The sequence below is a fragment of the Protopterus annectens genome, chromosome 4.part0, assembly GCF_019279795.1.
Source record: "Protopterus annectens isolate FY-2018-M chromosome 4.part0, PAN1.0, whole genome shotgun sequence".
In the NCBI taxonomy this organism is placed as follows: Eukaryota; Metazoa; Chordata; order Ceratodontiformes; family Protopteridae; genus Protopterus; species Protopterus annectens.
Window position 1 is genome coordinate 639406278 of NC_056733.1, and position 22672 is coordinate 639428949.

General features: G+C 40.8%; 1 protein-coding gene across 4 annotated transcripts in view; it reads right to left on the reverse strand.

Annotated features, from left to right (window-relative positions):
* The window catches only part of B3GNT4 (UDP-GlcNAc:betaGal beta-1,3-N-acetylglucosaminyltransferase 4), a 1341192-nt gene that overhangs the window by 1139761 nt on the left and 178759 nt on the right, over positions 1-22672 (reverse strand). Inside the window, exon 2 of one of the 4 annotated variants that reach the window (XM_044068599.1) lies at positions 15525-15635. The exons of the other annotated variants lie outside the window; for them this stretch is intronic. The gene's annotated coding sequence lies outside the window, so the exon portion shown is untranslated. The remainder of the gene's footprint in view (positions 1-15524; positions 15636-22672) is intronic. 4 annotated transcript variants of the gene reach the window in all.

Sequence of the window (22672 nt, forward strand, 5' to 3'; positions counted from 1 at the left end):
TTTTACAGCAGGGAAAGCAGACTGGCCACATTTTTTTTTAATTTCACTTCTGTTCTGTGTTGGCTTTTAAGACTAGATTTATTTGACATTGTTAACCGGGTTAGTCCAGCTAAGCCAGAAGCCCATTTTCAGTCGAGACCCGAGGAGAAAAGTTCCAAATACATACATTTATAATGAAATACAATACAATAAAAGCATGAAATGAAAACAATGGATACATATAGAAGTGATATCAAAAGGAAACAAAACCAAAAATTGGTCATAAAACACAAATTGACAAATTGTGTGTATACAGTTTGTAATAACTACAGAGTGTGTAGGGCATAAATATACCACTGGGAAACATCTCTAGATAGTGAACAAATTAAGATCAAGTTTCAGAAGTTAGTAGCAGTAGTGAAAGTACACTTGGGAGATTTAGTACTAGTATGGTGCATAAATAAACCTGAAGTTACAGTGTATGTAAATGTACTGTAGTTACAAGGGAAGAATGGGATGAGATTATCACCAAGTAGAGACAATGTATCTGGTAAAGGAAGAGTACTGCACAGGCAGTTGGCTAAACAGAAGAGATGCAAGTTTGGGAAGTGGTAGAGGTTTAGGTAGACTCCTGACATGGACAGGTCCATGAATTTAGAAGTTTGGGAAGTGGTAGAGGTTTAGGTAGACTCCTGACATGGACAGGTCCATGAATTTAGAACTTTTTGAATTGGTTACTATTAGAGGTACTTTACTTCTAAATGTTAAATGGAAGTTTATTCCAGGCTAGTGAGACATTGTGGTTATATAGGGATTTACCTATATTTCCGTTAGGCTTATGAATGGCCAGCAATTGTTGGTCCGTGTTGAGATTTCTGGAGGGGGTATAGTATGAGACTAGTCCTAAGAAGGAGGGGCAGGCTATGTGTTTGTAAAGAACAGAGCGAGTAGTTTGAAGCTGAGCTAAAAGTAGTTGATTAAAACAACTCCGATGGCCTGAATATCGTAAGAAATACAATGAGATTGGTAGGACTGGTTAGTGGCAAATTTGGTGATTTTATTATAGGTTTGCTCAAGTTGGACAATTAAAGTGGTTTGAAGGTTTGTGAGAATGGGAGCAGCATAAAGAATGTTCTTACTACGGATAGTTTAGTTTCAGAAGTTATTGTTGCGATATTTTAGTCCTAACTTTTGATGGGTCTTTATGGTCTGGCAGATATGGTGGTCAAATTTAAGCTGGTCATCTATGATGGTGCCTAGAAGCTTTGTGCAAGAATCTACTGTGATGGGGAGTATTATCTAGAGAGGAGATGGTGAAGGTGGATTTATGGAGTGCATTAGAAAGGAAAAGTTAGTTTTCTTAGGGTTTACGATAAACTGGTTCTTATTGAGCCATTTTTCTATGGAATTTCAAGTGTTTTGTGTAAGGGAGAGGAGTCGAGTCAAGTTATCTGAGGAAGTGATGAGTGTGGAGTTATTAGCATACTGGATAAGAGTAGAGTGGCTGCAGACAGAATAGAGCTTGTTGGTAAAGATATTGAATAGAAGAGGATCTAGAATGGAGCCCTGTGGAACCCCATGTCTCTACAGGAAGGAACGGGGAGCATGATGTAAGCCACTGGACTGATTGCAGTCTAGGTAGCTGGAGAACCACTGCACAGTGGCAGGACAGAGAGGTTAAGATCAGTTAGTTTAGAGAGAAGTTTAAGAGTAGGACAATGTATCAAAAGCTTTGGATGGAGTGACATGAGTGACTGTGCTTAAAAGCTTACTAAGGACCCGACAGAGGAAGGTCCTTAACAAGCCTGCCTTTTCCCCAATTTCAGGAGAAAAACTGTGGCACTTTTTGCATTATACCAAACTTTCTGGCTTTACTAATATCCCTGCAAACAGTGCAAGTGATTTTCTTAAACACTATTTATAGTCATAATGGCTTAATTGTGGGATGCCATGCTATGTTAATTGTTTCTCTAAAGTTAAATTAGGGAGGCAGAAACTTACCATTTTAAAAAAAAAAGAAAGCCTTGAGATGAAAAAAAAAAAAAAAAATCATTTACTGTGGCCATCCCTTAACTCCTTAATACTCAGCATACCCTGCAATCCTGATTTACAAAATTAACAAAAAATAAGCAGCTTTAAAACACACCAATAATACCACTTGCTAAAGCCCCTAACTTTTCTATGGCAAAATTATCTGACCCAACTGAAAATAACTACCCATTTGCAAGACTACATGCAGAGCAGATTTATTATTTTCACAGACAACATGGCTTCAGGCTGAACTGGAACACACTGACAGATGCTCAAAAGGAGTAGTGGTGGCACAGAGGACAAATACTCTGCGAAACAGCAGTGTACAAAGTACTGTAGGTGCAGGGTTTGAATATTCTATGACTAGACAACCAGTGGACCTCAAGGGAATATGCTTGTCATGGGTATTGGCTTCAAACATGACTGGCCTTGCACCCTGGGCCCCTCACATTGAACTTCGTGTCTTCTACTGCCCCTTATCCACAGGAACTCCTTAGAAAAGGAGTTACTCATACTTCCCAGGGAAAGCTAGATCAGCTTCACGGTTTTCTTCTTGCTAGAGCAGTACTATTTCCACCTCCCTAGACAGTACTAAGGACTCTCACTACAACTACCAGACTGCACTAGATTTATCCAGAGATCAATAGTCATTGGCAGGTGGTTTTAATCTACCATGCTAATACCTCCTTTACAGATAAACATTGCATAAAGGCCAACCAGATGACCTCAAAATGGATAAAGCAAACACTGCAAAGGAATGAGTAGCCAAAAATGTAATGGAGGATCTAATCTACAGCAAATAAAATATCCTCTCTTACTAAAGAGATACTGGACCCAAGTTTCAAACATTTTTCACAGTACTTAAATGAACATACCAAGAACTAAAACCAGTCCAAACATGCATACATTTCAATGCATCATTTAATTTTCAGAAACCTATAGACTACAGGAGTTTCACTTTATTACAAGTGTCTCTCATAACCACAAAAACTGGTTCTAAATATTTACACAAACATCTGACTACTGGTAGCTTTACGTAAAAAGCACAGACTCACATTTTACATTTCACTGGCAGTTTAATGCATTTCTTTTCCAGCCATCTCTTCATCTTCTTTCTTACATTCAGAGATAAGGTCACAGGTTTTGCTTTACACGTGTTACCAGTATAAAGAAGACAAAAATGTAAATCTTATTTACAGAATCACAGGCTAAGGCAATATTGCTTTTTACAGCTCACCAAAAAGTAACACAGCCAACAAGCTGGGTATAGTTCACTGTACTGGCACACCCCTCACTGAACAGCCTAAACCTTGAGTGTTCTTGACAAACTTCTGCGCTTTCATTTACAATGCTAGTGTGATGCAGTTTTAAAGCAGCCAAAAGTGATTCAAGTTCTCAAACTTCTGAAGCATGTCAAGCCATAGCCATCAAAGTACTTCACCCTGGAATCAAATATGGACCACCTCATGTCACTCCTTTCTGTAAAGCCCTCCAACTTATTGAATCTTTTTAAGTCTTTCTCCATCTAATGAACACCACTGGGACACTCTTCAAAAGACAAAATGGCTACCATCGCTACTAGGTCCCAAGTGCTGCACTCCTGAGTCTGTTGCCATGTGAATGACATGTTAAACAGAAGCCCCATCTGCTTTAGTTGGTGGTAGCTCAGGTGGCTGCAAGATCCCATGGCACCTATTGAAATAGTTAAGGGAAATTCTTTAGTGCAGCATGCACATGTTTTCAGTAGTATAAATACCACCTACGGTCTTCCTTTGAGAGGAGCCACAGTCTTAATAGGGCTTCTCTCTCTACACAGGAAAAATGAAATGAATACAAAAAAAAAAAAAAACAAAAAAAAAAACACACAAACAAAAACTTATGTTACAGTAAACATTAAACAAGAGGATTCTTTCCAAAACTACAAAAGTAATGCAGTATCAGACATACGAACATAACGGACTACTATAGTAGTCAACATGCATATCATGAGCTACTTTCTTTACCAGATAAGAGAACTACAAAATACAGATTCTCCAGCAAGTATTTCCTTTTACTCATTTAAGATTCAATAAATATTTGACAAGCAGAAACCATCGCTAATGCATCTGAATAGTCAGCAAAATCTATATGAGAGACAGAGAGGAGGACAGAACATTTCATGCCTGAGGTGGGCATTTATGAAAATGTTAAAACAAATTTCCATGAGTATATAATATGGGCTCATCTTCTCAATAATGCAAGTCCTACAGGCAAATTTACAAGTCCTACAAGGAAAATAATTTAACAAAATAAGACTGCAAATTAAATGTACATTTTCCACAGTAAAACGTCTATAATTCACCAACGTTTCACCAAAAGACACCAGTTTTAGGAGGGAATTAAGAGAGATGGAGCTAAAATTGAAGTGAAAATTAGGGACAGTTAAGAGGTATGTGTACTGGCCAATAAAACAGATCCCTTGATGTGAACCAATAGTACAAAGAATTCTGAATATGGGATATGCTTTTACAACTTTGCTTTATTTACTATATAGTGACATTTGCTCCAAGTATGGGCATGCAAACAATTACAATTTGAGGCTTTTACAAAATATTCACCAAACGGCAGCATATGTAATGGCTGAAAGGCAATTTTGTACACATTACATATCGTACAGTGTTAGAAAATGGGCGGAACAGGTACAGCTTGGTGAATGCCTGCTACCAAGAGTAAAAATTTCTTACAGTATAACCAAAACAATTATTTAATTTTAACTTGTAGTTTGTTCACCGGGAAAGTCCATTGGGCCAGAAATGAGCCAGTTTTCAAAATGGGGGCCTGGGGAGGAAAGCTCCATATAGAAATATTACAAAGCTAATATCAGAGTTTAACAAGTACAATACAATTTTCAATCGCCTCAGTCAGATGTTGCCCGTTCGATTCTCAGAGCGTCTTCTTTGTGGCGACATGCGTGAATGGGCTTTCCTTCGTTGAAGGTTGTGCGTTAGGCCCGGCAAGCCAGTACATAAATCTACTGCCAATCATTAGCGGACCGGAGTTCCACTGTGGTGACCCCTAACTGGGAAAAGCCGAAAGACACAAACTAAAACACTAACGTACAAGTCAGAACAACAACAACATCATCTGAGCAAGGTACTGTAACAAAGCATTGAATGAAACATTTTGGAGTACACAAGTATAATTTGGAGTGCAGACATATATGCACTCAGTTTCATGAGGCAAGAGGTAGGAAGCATTACAGGAAAGTAGAACAGCGAGAGGTGAATAATCTGGAGTTATGAGAAAGGAAAAGGGTGAGGGAGTGGAAATGAAGGGAGTCAGCAGGTTGAGGGTTTTTTTTCTCAAAAAAGGATGGGGGAGCAGAAATGAAATGGATGGAGTCAGGTAGGGTAAGAGCATGAGCATCCCCAGTGAGAACAGGGATGGGAATGGAGCATGGTCTTGAAGGCGGAGTGGTGTGTGTGTGTTTGAGGGGTGTGAATTCCATAGATGAGAAAGGTAAAAAAATAGGAGAAATTGTCCTGGCAAGCATAAGGTTTGTACTCTGGAGGAGGTTCTGGTTACTGGACCCGAGTAAATCAAGCATGATGATGCAAGGCGAGTATGCAGGAGAGGGAAGGGCAGCTGGTGGGTTTGAAAATGAGTCTGAGTAGTTAACAGTTGAATGTAAGACAGAGTGGGGGAGTTCCAGCCAGTTCAAGGAGTGGAGTACATCACAGTGGAGAGGGGAGGATTTGGTCCCAGTAGCAAACAGAGATTTTATTGTAGCAGGATGACAGTTTTGACTTTAGGGAGGACTGAAGGTTGGTGAGAAGAGGGACTACATACAAGACAGAGGGGATGAGGTAGGAAGTAGAGTATATATTTGGATGAGGGCACGACACAATGGCTGTGACGATACAGTATTCCAAGCTTTTGGTGTATTTTCTTAAACTTTAAATGATCAATGATAACACCTAGAAGTTTTGTATGGGAGATTTCATTGGGAATCTTATTGCGACTACAGAGAAGGAATTTTTAAATCGATAAAAGGCGTTTTTAGATGGGGTAAAGATTATGATTTTGGTTTTGGAGGAGTTGAGAGCAAGGTTATTATTCAGCAGCCAAGACTCAGTACAACAGAAGGCATCTTGTGTTTTTTTGCCAGAGTTTGGGGAGAGACTGAGCATAGCAAATTATGGTGGAATCGTCCACGTATAGGACAAGCTTGGTATCAGGAAAGCACCGATGAAAATTATTAATGAAGATGTTAGGGATCCAGTATTGAGCCTTGTAGAACTCCTGTTGGAGTGTGAAGGAAGAAGAAGAGGTACTATGGTTCCACGGGTTGTCCATTAGAAAGGTAACTGGAAAACCAGTTAATAGCAGGGGGGGGGGGGGGGTTGAGAACAGAGTTTGCACAAGTGGTTGTGGGAAACTGTATCAAAGGATAAGTGTAGATACAATGTTGCCAGAATCTCGGCCGTGGTTGATCACGTCAAGGAAGGACAGAGGTAGTACTATGTCCAGGTCTAAATCCCTATTGAGTAGGGGAAAAGTTGACTGTCTAGGAAGTAGGGAAGGAGTTGCAAGTGTATGCATTTTTCAAGGACTTTTGAGACACAGGACAGGATAAGTTGGAGATTTCAGTATTGTTTCCTCCTTTGTGGAGGGAAATGAACGCTTTCTTCCAGAGGAGGGGTACATGGGATTCTTGGATTGAACAGTTGACAAGTATTGTGGTGGAAGAGCTATGCCATAGGCAGCTAGCTTGAGAAAGTTAGATGAAGGTTGTAGAAGTTTTTTCTATGGTGTGCAGAGAGACTGGTTGCATGGTAAAGCAGGGGGAATTACATTTGGTATTACAGATTTTTATACAGACTGGAAATTTCCACACTTGCTCCAGCAGGGATTAAAACTTTCAAATCACTACAAAATGGGAGACTGAAGGAACCAATCCCCTGAACTCTGGTACAGGGACCAACTCATTAACAGTTCAATTGTTTTTTTTTTTTATGCCAAATGCAAGTAAACTTAACATTGTTCTTGGAGAGGATTAAAAAAAATGAATTTCCTTGTGAAAATTCACACGTGCACAAAACAAATTTGTCTAAAATCAGAGTTTTTTCCCCCAGTAGCAACAACCGTAACCTATTGAAAAAGGTATAAATTTAAATCAAAGCATATTTACTACTCTTAAGAATAAGGATTTTCCTGCAGCTGTCCAGAGGTTCCAGTACTAAAATTTTGCTAAAACTCGCATCCCTGGTTTCTTGTGGGCTGTTAAAACATATTGAACAAAGTCAGTAACCTCGCAATACATTACTTTTTAAACAAGTGATCACTGACATCACAGATATGCTGAAAGCATGAAAAAGTCCATTACGATGCAAACTTCAAATCCCCTAGGTACACACACAATTATTTATTTTTTTTATACAAAATTACTGTACATTTCATAGCCAGGGAAAACCCATGTCCACATTTTTTCCTCATTGCAAGCTACTTTTAGACTCAAGTATATACTAGGCCAACAACTACCAAGGCCTTTATAAGCCTAGCCATGCAATCCAACCCAACTGTCCCCATGTACCTTTTGGGGTCTATTAGGAGGGGTATGTTATTTTGGAAGCTGCTAAGGGCTGCGTGTGTGTGTGTGTGTGGGGGGGGGGGTGCTGTGCACATTAGCTAGGCAATATTTTACTTCCCCTTCTGCCTCTTAGAGACATGGGGACCAGACTTGTGGCGAATTTAAGATTTCTCATTCAACTGAAGTTATGTTTCAATAGGGTCAGGAATAAACTCTGCTTCACATGGATGGGGAGACTATTTCAGGACACTGGGATCCTTTCAAACACAAAATCTCTCACCAGCATGTTCTATTTATGTCACTGGCAAAGTTCAAATCCTTGGACCTAGTGTTTCTAGTGCTGTTCGTTTTGCAGATGTGTAAAAGATACTTCAGGGCTGGAGCAGAGGATTGGTTACATGCCAGGCATAGATCACCTCTCAGCAGCCGTAGGAGATTTAAGTATACAGATAGGACCTTAAGGCGATCTGTGTAGGACAGTGTGGCAATACCCTGAATTCTCTTGTTGTGGAACCTCTTGTGGGCATTCCAACTGCTGTAAATGCCTGGGCAGATGCATGCCAAAGGGGGCAGTGTACTCAATGATGGGTTTAAGGGACAAGTAAAGCAGCATTACAGCTTCCTTGGACCTGGATGTCATACCCATGTTTATACGTTGGGCAACACAGTGTCTTATCGTCTTTGGCCTTTGACCAGCCCATAGCAGATTACTGTCTACGCATGTTCCCAGATCCAACTACCGGGTCAACTGTAGTCTACTTTGTACTTTTTATGTTAAGAATCATGCATAACACACACCCCCTTCCTAAGGATAAAAAAAATATGCACACCATCACACTCCTAAACCATCAAGGAATAAAAAAGCAAGAGATTATGCTGGAAACTGCTTATATAAAACACTGCACACAACGGCCTGCCAACTCTGCACACTTGTTAGGTTGCTACGTGTATATCCAAAAGCCTGCAGCAACTGGCAGGAAGCCCAGGCCATTCTCCAGAAAAATTTATGAGGCTGCAGCCTGACGACAGCTTAATTTCTGTGAACATGTTGCATTAACCAAACCTCATTCTTGCTTGTTTGAGACATATGAAGCCCTCTTCAGCAGTGCTCATTTTATGTGTTTCCATGCGCTAAAAAGAACATACCCATTTAAGAGACCATACAATATACTACTTCCCTTCCATCCACTTCCTACAGTACTACTACCCAAGTTATTCACCACCATACATGGGTGTCGGTCTTCCAGGCCTCTCAGCAGTACACTACTTACTTCCCTTAGAACATTTTTTTTTAATCTGGTGAGGACTTTGAACTGCCACATTTATAATGTTATATACCCCCACCCCCTGCACAGCCACCACTCTCCCTGCACCCAACTGATCCATTTGTTTCTCCTACAGAAGTGACAGACTGATCACTGCTGCAGCCTTGGCTACATGAGTTTCACCCTGCCAAAGTTTCCAAAGGGCCTATTACATTCTTTTCCTACCTTATTATTTTAAAGTAGATTTTTAAAAGATCTATCCTTTTTAAAAACACAATAAAAGGCTTAGCGCCCAATTTTTCTAGAGTGTTACAATCCAAATTAAGGATGGACCAGTTTTTATTGACAATTTTTACTACAGCTAAACTGTCTTTATTGCATGTTGCAACAAAAGGAGAAAGTCTTTTTTTCTCCTCTATTCATTGCCCCTTCATAAATAACACCCATTACAAGTTCACCATCACACGATGTGGATTTTTGACTGAAGATGGGCCTGAAAATCCCACTAGCTCTTTGTTTGAACGACCATATTTACTTTCTGCAGTAGGTGCTCGGGGTAACCCCTTCTCCTAAACATGTCCATAATAAAACTGGTGTCAGCTACAAAGTCATGGCTGCTCTTACCAGCTGCCCTGATCTTTTCTGGTATGAAGGGTGGCAACTACTATAATCTAAAATAAGAGTTCGAGAAAGTTATTTTTCTATAGATCCTTGATCTAAGTTTCTGCTTCTCGTCTGTACTAACTTCTACATCCAATTTATTCCCTCCTGATGTAACGTGCGAGTAAATTCTAAAATGGTGGCACTATAATTAATGTAATCCAGAAATTCATCCAAGAGCTCCGATGACTCCACCCAAACTAAAAAAGGTCATCCAAAAACCTTGTGTAGTATATTTTTCACAAATCTACTTTTAGTTTCCCCAAAAAGAATGTAATTTGCATACATGGGGGCACAAGCGATCCCTATAGCTACACTGTACATATTGTTTACTAAAGCTCAGGCACATTGAGGGTTAATGCCTAATTGTTTTATTATTTATTTTTTTAACTTTGATTGGTTGAGTTTGTGTTTGAATAATAATATTTAAACCTGATCTATGCATATGGTTTTTGCTCTGAAGGACGAAAGCGCTTAACGTTTATTGTGGTTGTATCCAATAAAGAGAACTGTTTCCGTTTGAGGTCCTGTCCTTGGCTGCAATTTGTTTCTTTGAAGTCTTATTGTGTGGTTCTGGTTCCCTAGTCGGAAGGCACAAGTTCCCTTTGGGGAAAAAAACTAATATTTTTATTGATATTATATTCCTTTTCTCTTTAGGGAAGTTACTTTAAAAAAATCTAGGAATGTTGTATTTTTAATGGATTATCTCGAGACCAACAAACTTTTAAAAATTACCACTCATCAAACAAAATTATGTTTATTTTAATGTTGTGTGTGTATATATGGTTCCCTATCAGAAGCCTGAAACACTATAAGCCTGAAAATCAAAATCCTGAAACCAAAAGCCTGAAAATTCAAAATCCCGAAAACCCATAATGGACATACTGACGTCATTGTGGCTTTGCTATTGTTAGCCCTGTGGTGTTAGGTCATGCGTTGGGTTCAGGTAAGTGTGCGGCTGGTTTTATGTTAGGAGCAGTTTAAGTGAGTTAGGGTTAGGGCGCAGGTTAGGCATGTATGCAATAGTGACAAATATTGGGGTTAGGGGCAGGTTAAGTGAGTTAGGGCGCGGGTCAGGTGAGTGTGCGATAGTGACGGACCTTAGGGTTAGGGTCAGTTGGTAGATATTAGTGTCTTTATAGTGACATATTAGCATTATTTGTGTTTTCAGGATTTTGAATTTTCAGGCTTTTGGTTTCAGGATTTTGATTTTCAGGCTTCTGATAGGGAACTATAGATATATATACACATACATACATATACACTATAGATATATATACACATACATATATATATATATATATATATATATATATATATATATATATATATATATATATATATATATATATATATATATATATATATATACACACACACACACACACATTATACATATATATAATATATATACACACATATATTATATATATATATATATATATATATATATATATATATATATATATATATATATATATATTTATATATATACACATACACATACACATATACATATACACACACACACATTATATATTAGTTTTACTGGCATTGCTGCTAGTTTTCCCCATGATAGAAGCACTATTTTCAGCTGGACTATGGTACAGATTTTCTTTTAGTGGCTGGAAGAAGGACCGACAAAGTTAAGCAAACAGCTTTTGCCATCGCAGCAGGTTAGCTGCAGGTGGGGGACTACTGCAGCCATTTGTACTCAGACCACTCATCTTTTACATCAGATCCCTCTGGTGTAGCACCTACATTAACTATGGACCAGGAACTAGCCATGTCCTCTGTGGGCAAGGAAGAACCACTGGTCAGTTTTCCTGTTTCATCAGAATGCTCCGCCCATCCCTGGGGAAGCAGCAGCAGCCATTAGTAACACGGTCGGCCCCATTTTTCTTGTCAAAAAAACAGAAAACCAAACCTGTACTTACTCCTACTCAAATTTCTTTGGATACGAGTAGTTTACTGTGACTGGCTCAGGGTCTGAAATCAGGCTATTGATCCTTTTTGTACAGCAGTTGCCAGTAAAGAGAAATGGATGCCTCCTTTCCTGAAGAGATTCAAGATTCCGAATCTGAACAGGAAGATGCAGGGACAGATTCATTTTTTTCCCCTTAGAATTCCAATTCAGACTCTGGACAGCTCTTTCTGATTCACCAGGGGGAGGGGTCTCCCTCTGATTCACCAGGGTATTGCTAGACTATCTCAGCATTTCTCAAGTCCCACAAAAAACATTTCAGTTGTTACAGAAAGATTTTCCAGAACCTAGACCCATTCCTTCTTGTCTGCTTTAGAGGACGTCTTCCTGCATACAATTTTCATGATAGCCAGCCAGCTGTACCTAACCATGCAGATGGGTGTAGAAGTTATTCAGTATTAAGATTTTTTATGCACTATTTCCCAAACCTGACCCAGTGTAAACTTCTGCAACTTTGCATTTCAGAATTTTAAGTTGTCAGGCTCATATGTTAAGTTTATTTTTTGTGGACTCCCACCACACAGGACTGTGTTCCTGGGACATCAACTAGACACCTTAGTTCAAAGAGATTTTCTTCCACAGGAAGATGGATCCACTTATTTTTTTTCCCACTCAGACTTCAGTTGCTGCAAGGGAATACTTCACGATTTTGGGTCTCATGATATCCCTGGCAAGAAAGATACAAAGGTATCGGAAATCTCTTTTGAACCTAGCATAAATATCCCTTAACTTTTCAGATCCCACTACCATTTGTTAGAACAGAAAAATCACTTGGTGCAGACAGATATCCTTAAATAAAGGCTTCCCCTGCTCCAAAGCAGTCACCACAGATGCTTCCGACTTTGTATGGGGAGCAGTTTCAGGAGACCGAGAGACCGAGATGCAGGGGGTGTGGGACACCAAGGAGATGCTGGCCCTGATCAAGGCACTCAATTCTCTGAGCCATCTTCAGTCCTTGGGACCCAAGTGGTTACAGACAATACCACAGTGATGTAGTATATCAACAATCAAGGGGGGGGGGGACCAGGTCATACCCCATTTGCAGAAGAGCCATAGTAGCTTAAATATAGCTTCACTGCACAAATCTCACTCTACAGACATCCTATATTCCATTAACAGTAAAATTGTGTGGCAGACAAACTGAGCAGGATCAGAGTAGATCCTCAGAAATGGAAAACAGGTGGAGTCTTCCAAGATTTGATTCACCTATAGGGAGTTCCTTCCAAGATTTGATTCACTTATAGGGAGTTCCTCAAGTAGACCTCTGATCAATCAACTGGCAAAATTCTGTTACAGGACTCCATGCAAGAAGACCTGGAAGACAGATACCTTTTCTTTGGACAGGAATTTTCTGTATACCTTTCCACTGATACCCAGGGTACCTCTGAAGACAGTTCAGGAATCCCTCAAGATCACTGGGGTGACTTCCCTTCTGACTCAACAACTGTGGTTCTCCCTTCTTTTGGAGATGGCCAGGGGCAATTACCACAAGCTTCCTCATACAATGGACCTACTGACAAGAACAGTGCTGCTGGATACACCCAAACATCAAATCATCTTTGACTGACTGCCTTAATGATAGGGTCTACCAGTTTTCAAGATGTGCATCAGGCACTAATGGAGGCAAGAAAGCCCGCTAAATGGAAAAGGTTTACTAGTTCATGCCAGCAACTAGATTTGGACCCATTCATGGCTAGTTTTTCTCTGGATGTAAAATGTGTGTGCAAGATACTATCCTATGGCCTTTCTTATTCTATCAAGGTTCAATAAAAAAAAAAACGAAACATCTTTGCCTGTGGCATACCTTGTGATTTAATAATCATACATTTATATGCATAAAAACAAACCATACATTTATCTACATTAAAACAAACCATATTATCATAATCCCAGCTGCAAGCATTTTACATCACTTCATACTAACATAATCCTAGTTGCAAACATGCACAAAATATAATCTACCCAATCACGGTCAGACATTACATAGCTCCTTCAAGTGGTCTTTTAAAGCTCATTCCTCCCTTGTATACATTGTTCCCACAATTCCTAGTTTTTCCTATACATTTGCTCCTACCCTTTAACACACCAATTCCAGTTGATTTTTCTTCTTTACTATACTCACTACTTCTATTACAGTTGGTTTAGACAAGCTTCCATTTTCTAGTAATTGCTTTTTTGGCAGCCACCATAATTAGACTCAGCAAGCCCTTACTACTTTTTCCCCATTACATCTACAACATTTTCTACTTACCTGATGAAAGTCTCTGGAGTCTACTTGGGGGTATAAAAGTAGACCCAAGCATTTCCAAGCAAAAATCTGAAATCCTCTAGATTTTGTTGCATATTTGGGAGACAAACTTATCCCACTGTTTCTTTATGAATTGCTTATCCAATCATTCTTCCCAATCCTTTCTAATCTCCTCTAATGGATTCTTAGTTATCATGCAATATTTTATCAAGGTTCATTTACTGGGCATTTCTGCATGTCTACTGCCCATGGATCCTCCTCTTTCAAGGCAGTCACATGTCAACAATGTTCTCGAAAGGGGTTTTGCTTAACAGGCCTCCAAGTAAACTGTTGGCCCTTCTTTGGGATCTTATCTTCTCCAACACAAAGTTAACACTTTCTCTACTTGAGCCAGCTAATCTGGCAGACTTGAGGTTCTTAACGTGGAAAAACATTCAAACTGATTTTTCTGACCACCTCTGCAAGAAGGTATCAATAGTTACAAGCTCTTACTGAGACTCGGTCCTACCTCATTTTCCACAAGGACAGGGTTTCCTTAAGAACTAATCCTTCTATCCCTAAAGTGGTACCAGAGTATACTTCAAGTCAAACTATCCACCTCCCAGTTCTTTCCTGAACCTAAAAATGAGGAAGAAATACATCTGTAGACATCCAAGGTGCAACTGGTTCTCTGTGCATACTTTATAAAGCACTATAAGCTGGATTCCTTCGCTGGTCTTAGCGAAGCATGATCTAGACCTACTCTCCATGGGCTCACGGACCAAACACAGCTACCTATGGTAATTTATAGCAAAAGGCTGCTACAGCAGTGATAAATATGAAGAACCTAGTACAGTTTTGGAAGCTGAATTTTCAAACGATCATTTCGGCAGTAGCCACTCCCTCCATCCCTTTTGTTTATTTGGTGAGTTTTTTTATGCTGAAGTGTGAACATTTGGCAGTCCCAATCTTGCCCTTCTAGGGCTCAGCCTCCCTCTCTCTGCTGGCAGAAAAGCTTTGGAAGGGTTTCGTCCCAAACGGTCAGCTCTGAGCCGACAAAAAGACATGTGAAGGTGCCCTGAAGCTTTGGAAGCCAGTCAGCTGTAGTATCCTTGGTAGGATACAACCCATACAGCCAAGGGTACTGCAGCAGTAATCATTTGAATATCTACTGTCATGTGAAGTTTAACAACAGTACTTTCTCTAACCAAGGAAGAAAATCAAGGGATCATCTGTCCAGCCACTTCTTCACAGAGGTGAAACTTGAATGTCAAGGGGTAGGTTATCCTATGGTCGTACAAGCCCACTTTAAAAGCATACAACCCCTCCCAACAGCAGCTGGTGGCTCCATTATACGCTGCTGCTAAAGAAAATTTCCACACAAGCTTCTACACACACGGCAACTCACCAGTTTACAAGTGAGTAGTAACCACAGACCCAACAGCTGCTTCTGTAATCCTTCAACACTTCCATTTGGCCAGCAGTGCCGCAGGCTAAGCTGCTTTTTTCCTCCAGGTTGCTGACATCTGCTCATCATGCAGCTGTGTTATTTCAAACTCAAGGTTGTGCAATAGTCAAGGGCTCTATTCCTCTATGCTAAAAAGACTGGCATGGATTCATAACTGTATTAATAGTCTCAGGACTTTTAAAAACCAGGTCAATGTTAAAGCAGATCACATAAAATTCTAAACAAATCCCCCCAAACGGGAGGGAAGACAATGTAAAATCAACATAACCTACCAAAGGCTGCACGGCTTCCTAAATTTTAACTGGTATGCTGTTTGATGAGGCAGTTAAGCCTACACTTACTTGTAACAAAGCTCTTCTGACCGCTATTTCTCAATGGATTTTCCATCCTTGTTCTGTACACTTCTATTCACACTTCAGTGTAGTCCACCAGGCCACTGAGTATTTATTCATCTAGGAGTCAGCATAAACAAACTGGTCAGACACTGCTAATATAACCTCCCATCTCCTCACAATGTAGTTAACCTTCACTTGACTAGTTCATCTCCAAGTCGATACAAAATTATACAACACTACACTCCCTCAAACAGTTCTTCCTTCCATTAGCTCATTATGTAGCAACCTATCCCCTTTCACCAACAGAGATCTTTTCCCCTATACTCCAACTTCAGATTTCAAATGAAACAATCCCAGAATGAAGCAAAATAGGTCGGCTTACACACGCATCGTATCACTGCCACCTATCCTTTATCCTAAAGTGTGCATGCTGTCGTATCTTGGCCCATTAAGAGTACTCATTACCTTTCAAATCATGTACATCAGTAAAGCCCAAGCTCAATCTGACAGTCAGCCCTTTGCCATTGAGCGGTCACAGCAAACTACTACCCACGTCCTCAAACTCTTCCTACCAAAGGTGTAGTTCAACAAACTCCAGGTTCTCCTAGCATGGCTCAAAGGACATAACCAGTGAACAGGCAGAAGTGCAGCACCCAAGTGAATGTGTGATTAAATAACGGAGGACGGATGCCAAAAGAATCACAAGATCTCACTGGGATATCTGTGCATGGTTGTACTAGTCCTAAGAGCAGGTCTGAAAGTCCACAGGTGCAACCTTTACAATATAAACCTTCTGTTTGCAGACCCACAGCCCAATCCTGATCCCATTCCAAAATTGGTAAAACAGGAGTGTTTGGGTTCTTTTCCAAAACAGTGAAAATAAATACATGGTTGAATGGCAGGACAAATAATCTTTGTAAGAATAAGTAATGGAGCCCAACAGGGCCCTATCCTGGGTGCATTAATTTTTCAATATAAAATTAGTCTTAGACACACCCTGATGACTAGATAACAGGATTAACTTCTCCACTGATGACACACTGGAAAAGAATAAATATGTTTTTTTTTTTATTAAAGTTTGTTTTTTTTTTATTAAAGTTAATGGAAGCTTAGTGCAAACCACCAGGGTTTTTGCAGCCCAAATGCAGTAATTGTACCAACTGACAGAGGTGGAATCTCTAGCAGCACAGCATGAAAATGCTCAGGGTGTATTACTATACCTGAAACTTTACCACCAGGAAGACAGATTGCAGAAGCAAATTGAATACTAGGGTGCATCCTCAGGAGGGTAAGACACAGACACACACACAGACACACACACAGACACACACACAGACACACAATTCAAAAGGAAAAGGAACTACATGGGATGGAGAATAAATACCTAGAAATATTTTTACATGTAACCAGAGGAGTGCCCAGTGGTGCACAAGATCATATCAGGAAAACGTGAAGGTGCAATCCTGTACAGAAAAACAGAGGGAGAAATGAGGGAACATGAAACAAAAATAGTACAGGCCCAACTACTCTGTAAGCCTCTTGAAGACATTCAGAAACTGCACAGCCCCTAGAAAATTAGTACAAGAATGGGCTATGCTCAAAAAATCCATAAAGTATTCAAAGGGGAAATGTAGTGATAAAGAGATGCAGGATCATAAAATGTAATTAAAAAGCAGAAATCATATTCAATGCACTCCCTCATCTACACCGAACAACCATTTTTAAACATGTCCAGGCCAACTGGGATTGCAGGCTTGTACAGGACCCTTTTTGCCACTAGGAAGGCCATAAACTACACCAGCACTGCGTAGAACTGAAATAGTCAAGTACTATGAGGACACTTGTGCACTGTATGCACAAATAAATTTGACAGTAACACCTAAAAAGGTATGGTCATGCAAAATTAATTTACACAGGATACGCAAAATTAATTTACACAGGATACTTTAACATGGATCAACAGCATTTAAATTCAGTAAAGAAAAGTAGAACTTCCACACCATAGTTTCAATTAAAATAGATCATAAGAGAACCTGTAACTGCCTGGGGTAAACCTTTATAAACATGAGCATTCAAAACTGTTGAATCACATGCCGTGTTATTCTTTATTTAGGACAGGAAGATCTTGCAACATCAAACTTGTACAAAAAGCTTTTCAGTGTTCCTGGGACTACTTTAAGAGATTTCACAAACGGTGTAAAATAAGGCCTCTTAATCCCGATGGAATATTACTTCAAAGGGTTAGGCTGATTTATGCAGTTTTAATTTGTCAAGAGCAGATAGATGTTCAATAAGTATTCAGCAAGTAATTGGATTTGACCATTGCTGGTAGCCACTTAGCTGGATTTACAGTGAAGCAGTTGTGTTCAGTGTGGCTAGCTAGAAGAATAAATCTCAGAAATTAGGTTTGGTAATTTGCAGTGTAATTATGATGTTACCAGCCGAAAGAGCAGTAACAGGTAAGCATATCCCAGCGATGGTCCTAAGCCTCCAAGTAAGGAAATGACAAATCTGAGTGGCATCAATGCTCATTCTGCTATCTAGTGAAGAGAAGCAGGTTGCCGGAAGTGTCAGTAATGTGAAGTACAGAAATGTGCACTACTCTACAGCAGCCCCAAACAATAAGACAGTCGATTTGAGTGGTACTGCGCTCTATGGCACAATAGTCTGAAACTGATCCCTTTGAAGTGCAGCAGCCAAAGCTTTACCTTAAATGCACAAGGCATCTGCAGTAGAACTAGTCAGCTTGAAGAATTCCTTGACCTCTACGACCCTGATGCAGTGATTTCCATAAAAGGATAGCACTATGGCTAAACGACTCTTATGCAAAGACCATAGCTATGAGGTCCCTAAAACTCCCTGCCTAGAACATGACATACAATCCAACCTGTTTACTAGCAGACCCCCCTAGTGATTATCATATTACAAAGATTGGATGGCACACACAGAAACACTCAAGTGAAATGCCTAAAGTGAGGCTTACTGTGGCAGACAGGAATCCATGTAAATCCCACAAAGTCAGCTAACTTTACTTCTCTCAAGACAACTAACAGTTGCCATCAGGCTACAACTTTCACTGTAGCCGATTATGCCGCCTTCTACTGCACTCCATTTATACTAGCTGCAAAGATGACTCCTTAGTTACTTGGTGTAGAAAATCCTCATCTCATAAAATTAGCAGCATAAATCAGTGCCTTGCTTTTTCAGATGGGCTCAGGGTGAAGACTACTGGTAACTCTGACTAGGCAAAATCATTTTTGAAAATCAATCAGAACTACCCCCAAAGGGATCTCATCTAACAATCCATGCTAGGTGCACAGCCAACCTTACGTATACTTTCTTTGCTAACATTTCCCAGTTATCCTCACACTATTACTTTAGAACAGATTATGGAGCGAAGGGATGGCAGACCAACTTTGTGCCATGTGTTGCCAACTTGCACTCAGCTGTAGCACACAAAACTACTTTAAGCTTAAAGGCAAGTGTTTGCCTTTACATCTCTCCTCAAAATAATACACCTTCAATACACCTTCAGCACCCTTACTCGCGTATCACACTCAATAAATCTCTTCTTAAAAGGGCTTCTTTTTCTGAAGCCCCTCAGCATAAGTCTCAAAGGCCTCAAGAGTCAAGCTCACAAATTTTGCACACAAAGCACCTCACAACTCTTAATACCCCCTGCAGGGGCTCACCAAACCGGCACACCTATCCTAACACTACTTGGACCAAACTCTTCATAACAAAATGCTGTTAACTGCATCCACGTGCCAGAGCAGATAGTTTACCAGAACATTCAAGTACTTGCACTCCACGTACATGGAGGATTTCTGTCATTGTATGTGTAGAGCTACACATCCTGCGATTATATGAGCGGAGACATGGCAGAGCTCAGATATGCATACAAGGCCTAAACAGCTACCTTTCCCCAAGAATACCACCACAGTACAAAACAAACAAAAACTTCAACAGTTAACTTTTGGTGCAATTCCAAGGGAGCATTTGTCAGAGAAATAGCAACAGTCCTACCTGCTTCACAAGGGATGGTCTACCCCCTCTATCCTCAGGGCTCTTGCTTTCTCCATCACTGTAGTGTTTTGCAAAAAATGAATAAATGAACACTGAATTCATTGTCCTGATTTGGTTTTGCTAGGACAGGAAATCAGAGTAGTTCTGCTAGAGGTTAGGGGGGGGGGGATAAATAAATAAATAAAAGTCCTCCACATAAGGCCCTCCTAACCTTATGAAACTGACATCTACTCACTGCAACACGGTTCCAGTGCAGAATTAAACATAACACACCCTGCCAAGGTTAATTACTTCCTACTCTTTTAGACTCTCAACTGACAAAGTCTTTATCCATATAAATTCCATCATCCCTACACTCTTTTTAGCAAGATGGCAGCCTCAAACCTCTTCCACATCCAATAGAAAAACAGCAGCCTCAAAACTCTTCTACATCCAATTAACAAGATACCTTACCATATTATGGAACCCTCTCATAGGTTCATAGGTTTATACTAGGCTATCTGCCCTAAGGCATTTATAAGCCTAGCCCAAATTTTTGTGGCTTACGCCACCCCTTATATGAAAAAATACTGTGCCCATTAGTTTGTTGTGCCTCTGTTCAGCAGTGACACAGAGATGATTCCCGGGGTAAACCTACGATCTCCCATCCACAGGTCAAGATTTCTCTTGAACAGAGCCAGCGAGGTGCTCTGCCTCACATGGACCGGGACTTTATTCCACAGCATAGGGAATCTCTGAGTGATAAATCTATCACTCCAGCACATCCTATTAATGTCCATAAGTCGCTTGCTCTAGTGGTTTTGGTGGATTTGGATTTTTTGAGGTGGAGCATGTCCATTAATTCCGGGTTGGACATGGCCTTGTATGTCAGGCACATGTCACCTCTGAGCAGACGGTATGCGACTAGAGCTGGAGTTTGAATCTGGCAGCATACGACAGATTTTGGAGTCCCTTTATCCTTTAGGTGAGGAACTTTTGGGGTCTCTCCAATTGCTGCAGATGTCGGGTGAGATACATCCCGAATGGGGCATTGTACTCGATCATTGGTCTGATAAGTGAAGAGTACAGGGGAACAATGACCTCACTAGATCTGGATGTGAATCCCTTCATGATCAGGTGGGCAATGTAGAAGGTCTTTCTAACCACTTTAGCAACGTGAGTGTCAAAAGAAAGGCCACTATCAACCTGGGTCCCCAGGTCCCTGATAACCTCTTCTGTGCTTAGTGGATTGCTACCTTGTTTTTCCCGAAGGGTATGACTATACATTTTTTGGCGTTTAACTTCAGGCCATGACTCTGGCACCAGCTGTTTCCATGAGTCCCTTCTGAAGGATATCCGTGTCCGATGCACTTTCCACTATGGCGCCCAGTTTGCAGTCATCTGCAAACTTTGTCAGCCAAAGTCCTCCCATGTTGGCCTGTACTTCTGAAGTAGATGCCGAACAATAGGGGGCCAAGGACCGAGCCCTGTGGGACACCACTTGTAACCGGCTTGGAGTATGACATAGCGCCAGCAACTCTAACCCTGTGGGTTCTGTCCTTAAGCCAGTTTGCAACCCATCTTGTGACATATGGGTTTACATTTAAGCTGGTAAGTTTTTCTACAATACCTGAGTGGGGTACTGTGTCGAAAGCCTTTGCAAGGTCAAGGTAGGCTGTATGGACTGCCTTTCCCTCATCAATGGCCTTGGTGACTGTTTCGAAGAAGTCGACCAAGTTCAAAAGGCATAATCTTCCCTTGACAAAGCCAAACTGGGTCGGGTCCAATGTCTGCAAGTCCCCTATATCTTTGTTTATGAGCTCCATTATGATCCTCTCCATAGCTTTGCAGACTAGACTTAAGCTTATGGGGCGGTAATTACCAGGGCCCGTAGAGGCACTGCCTTTGTGGAGTGGGACCACAGTTGCCGTACGCCACTCCTTGGGCACGTATCCTGTGGTAAGGCTGAGATTAAACAGCTGCCTTATGTGTGGGTTTAATTCCTCATTTAGCTCGTGTAGCACACAGCCGGGGACACCATCCGGTCCCATAGATGCGGTGTTTTTAGCTTTACAGAGAGCAGCTTTCACCTGCGCATTTGAGATGTCTGGGAGGCTACACTCCGCTGGGATAGTTCTCTCTCCTTTAAGGGGGGAGAGGGGGGTGAAGTTTGCACTGAACCTGTCTGCCAGTATGTTGGCAATGTCTGTGGGTTCAGTGATTTTTGTATCATTTTGGACTAATTCTGAGCATATCTGGGAGTTTCCACCCAGGTTCCTAACATAGCTGAAAAAGGCCTTATGATTGTCCTTTGAATCCATGGCAATTTTTCTCTCAAAATTGGCCTTAGTTGATTTTATGAGTGCTCGTATTTTTTTTACTAATAATGATCGGGGTGACTTCCCTTTTATGGATTTTGTTCTATCATGTAATAGCTTTCTCCTCTTATTGTAAAGTTTGTTAATGGCTGGGGTCCACCAGACTGGACGTTTGCCCTTTGTGGAAAGAGTCTTGGTTTTATTTGGGATTGCCTGATCCATGCAGTCCTGGAGGTGTTCATAGAAGGCATTTGTAAGGGCTTCCGCAGCTTGGGTTGTGGTTTCCACTGGCTCAGGGGCCTTGAAGGATACCACACCAGTCTCGAGTAGTGTGAAGTTTGCTTTAGAAAAGTTCTTCACTGTGGTCTTTTTTGTTTGGGGTGGGGGGCGGGATGTGGATTTCCAGTGAGATTAGTTTATGATCAGATCTCACCAATGAGGGATATACTTCTGGTGTGGAGCATTTTGTCCCCATGTTTGTGATGAGATCTAGTATATTTTCTCCTCTCGTGGGAACAGTGACTAGCTGTTCCATGGCATTTGAATTTATGAACTCCAGGAACCGATGGGCTAGAAAGTTAGGGCTTGAGTAATGTTCCCAGCCTATATTCGGGTAGTTGAAGTCACCCAATATGATGGTGCTTGGAGATACATTTATACTCTCCAGTGTCTTCAGGAAGGCTGTGTGGGGTTCCTGAGTTTGAGAGGGTGGCCTGTAGCATGCTACAATTTGTAGAGCAGTTTTGCCTATGGTTAGTTGCACCTGGATGGTTTCCGAAGCTTCATGCGTTGCCACCAACCTGGAGGTGTGGGTATCCTTTATGAATATGG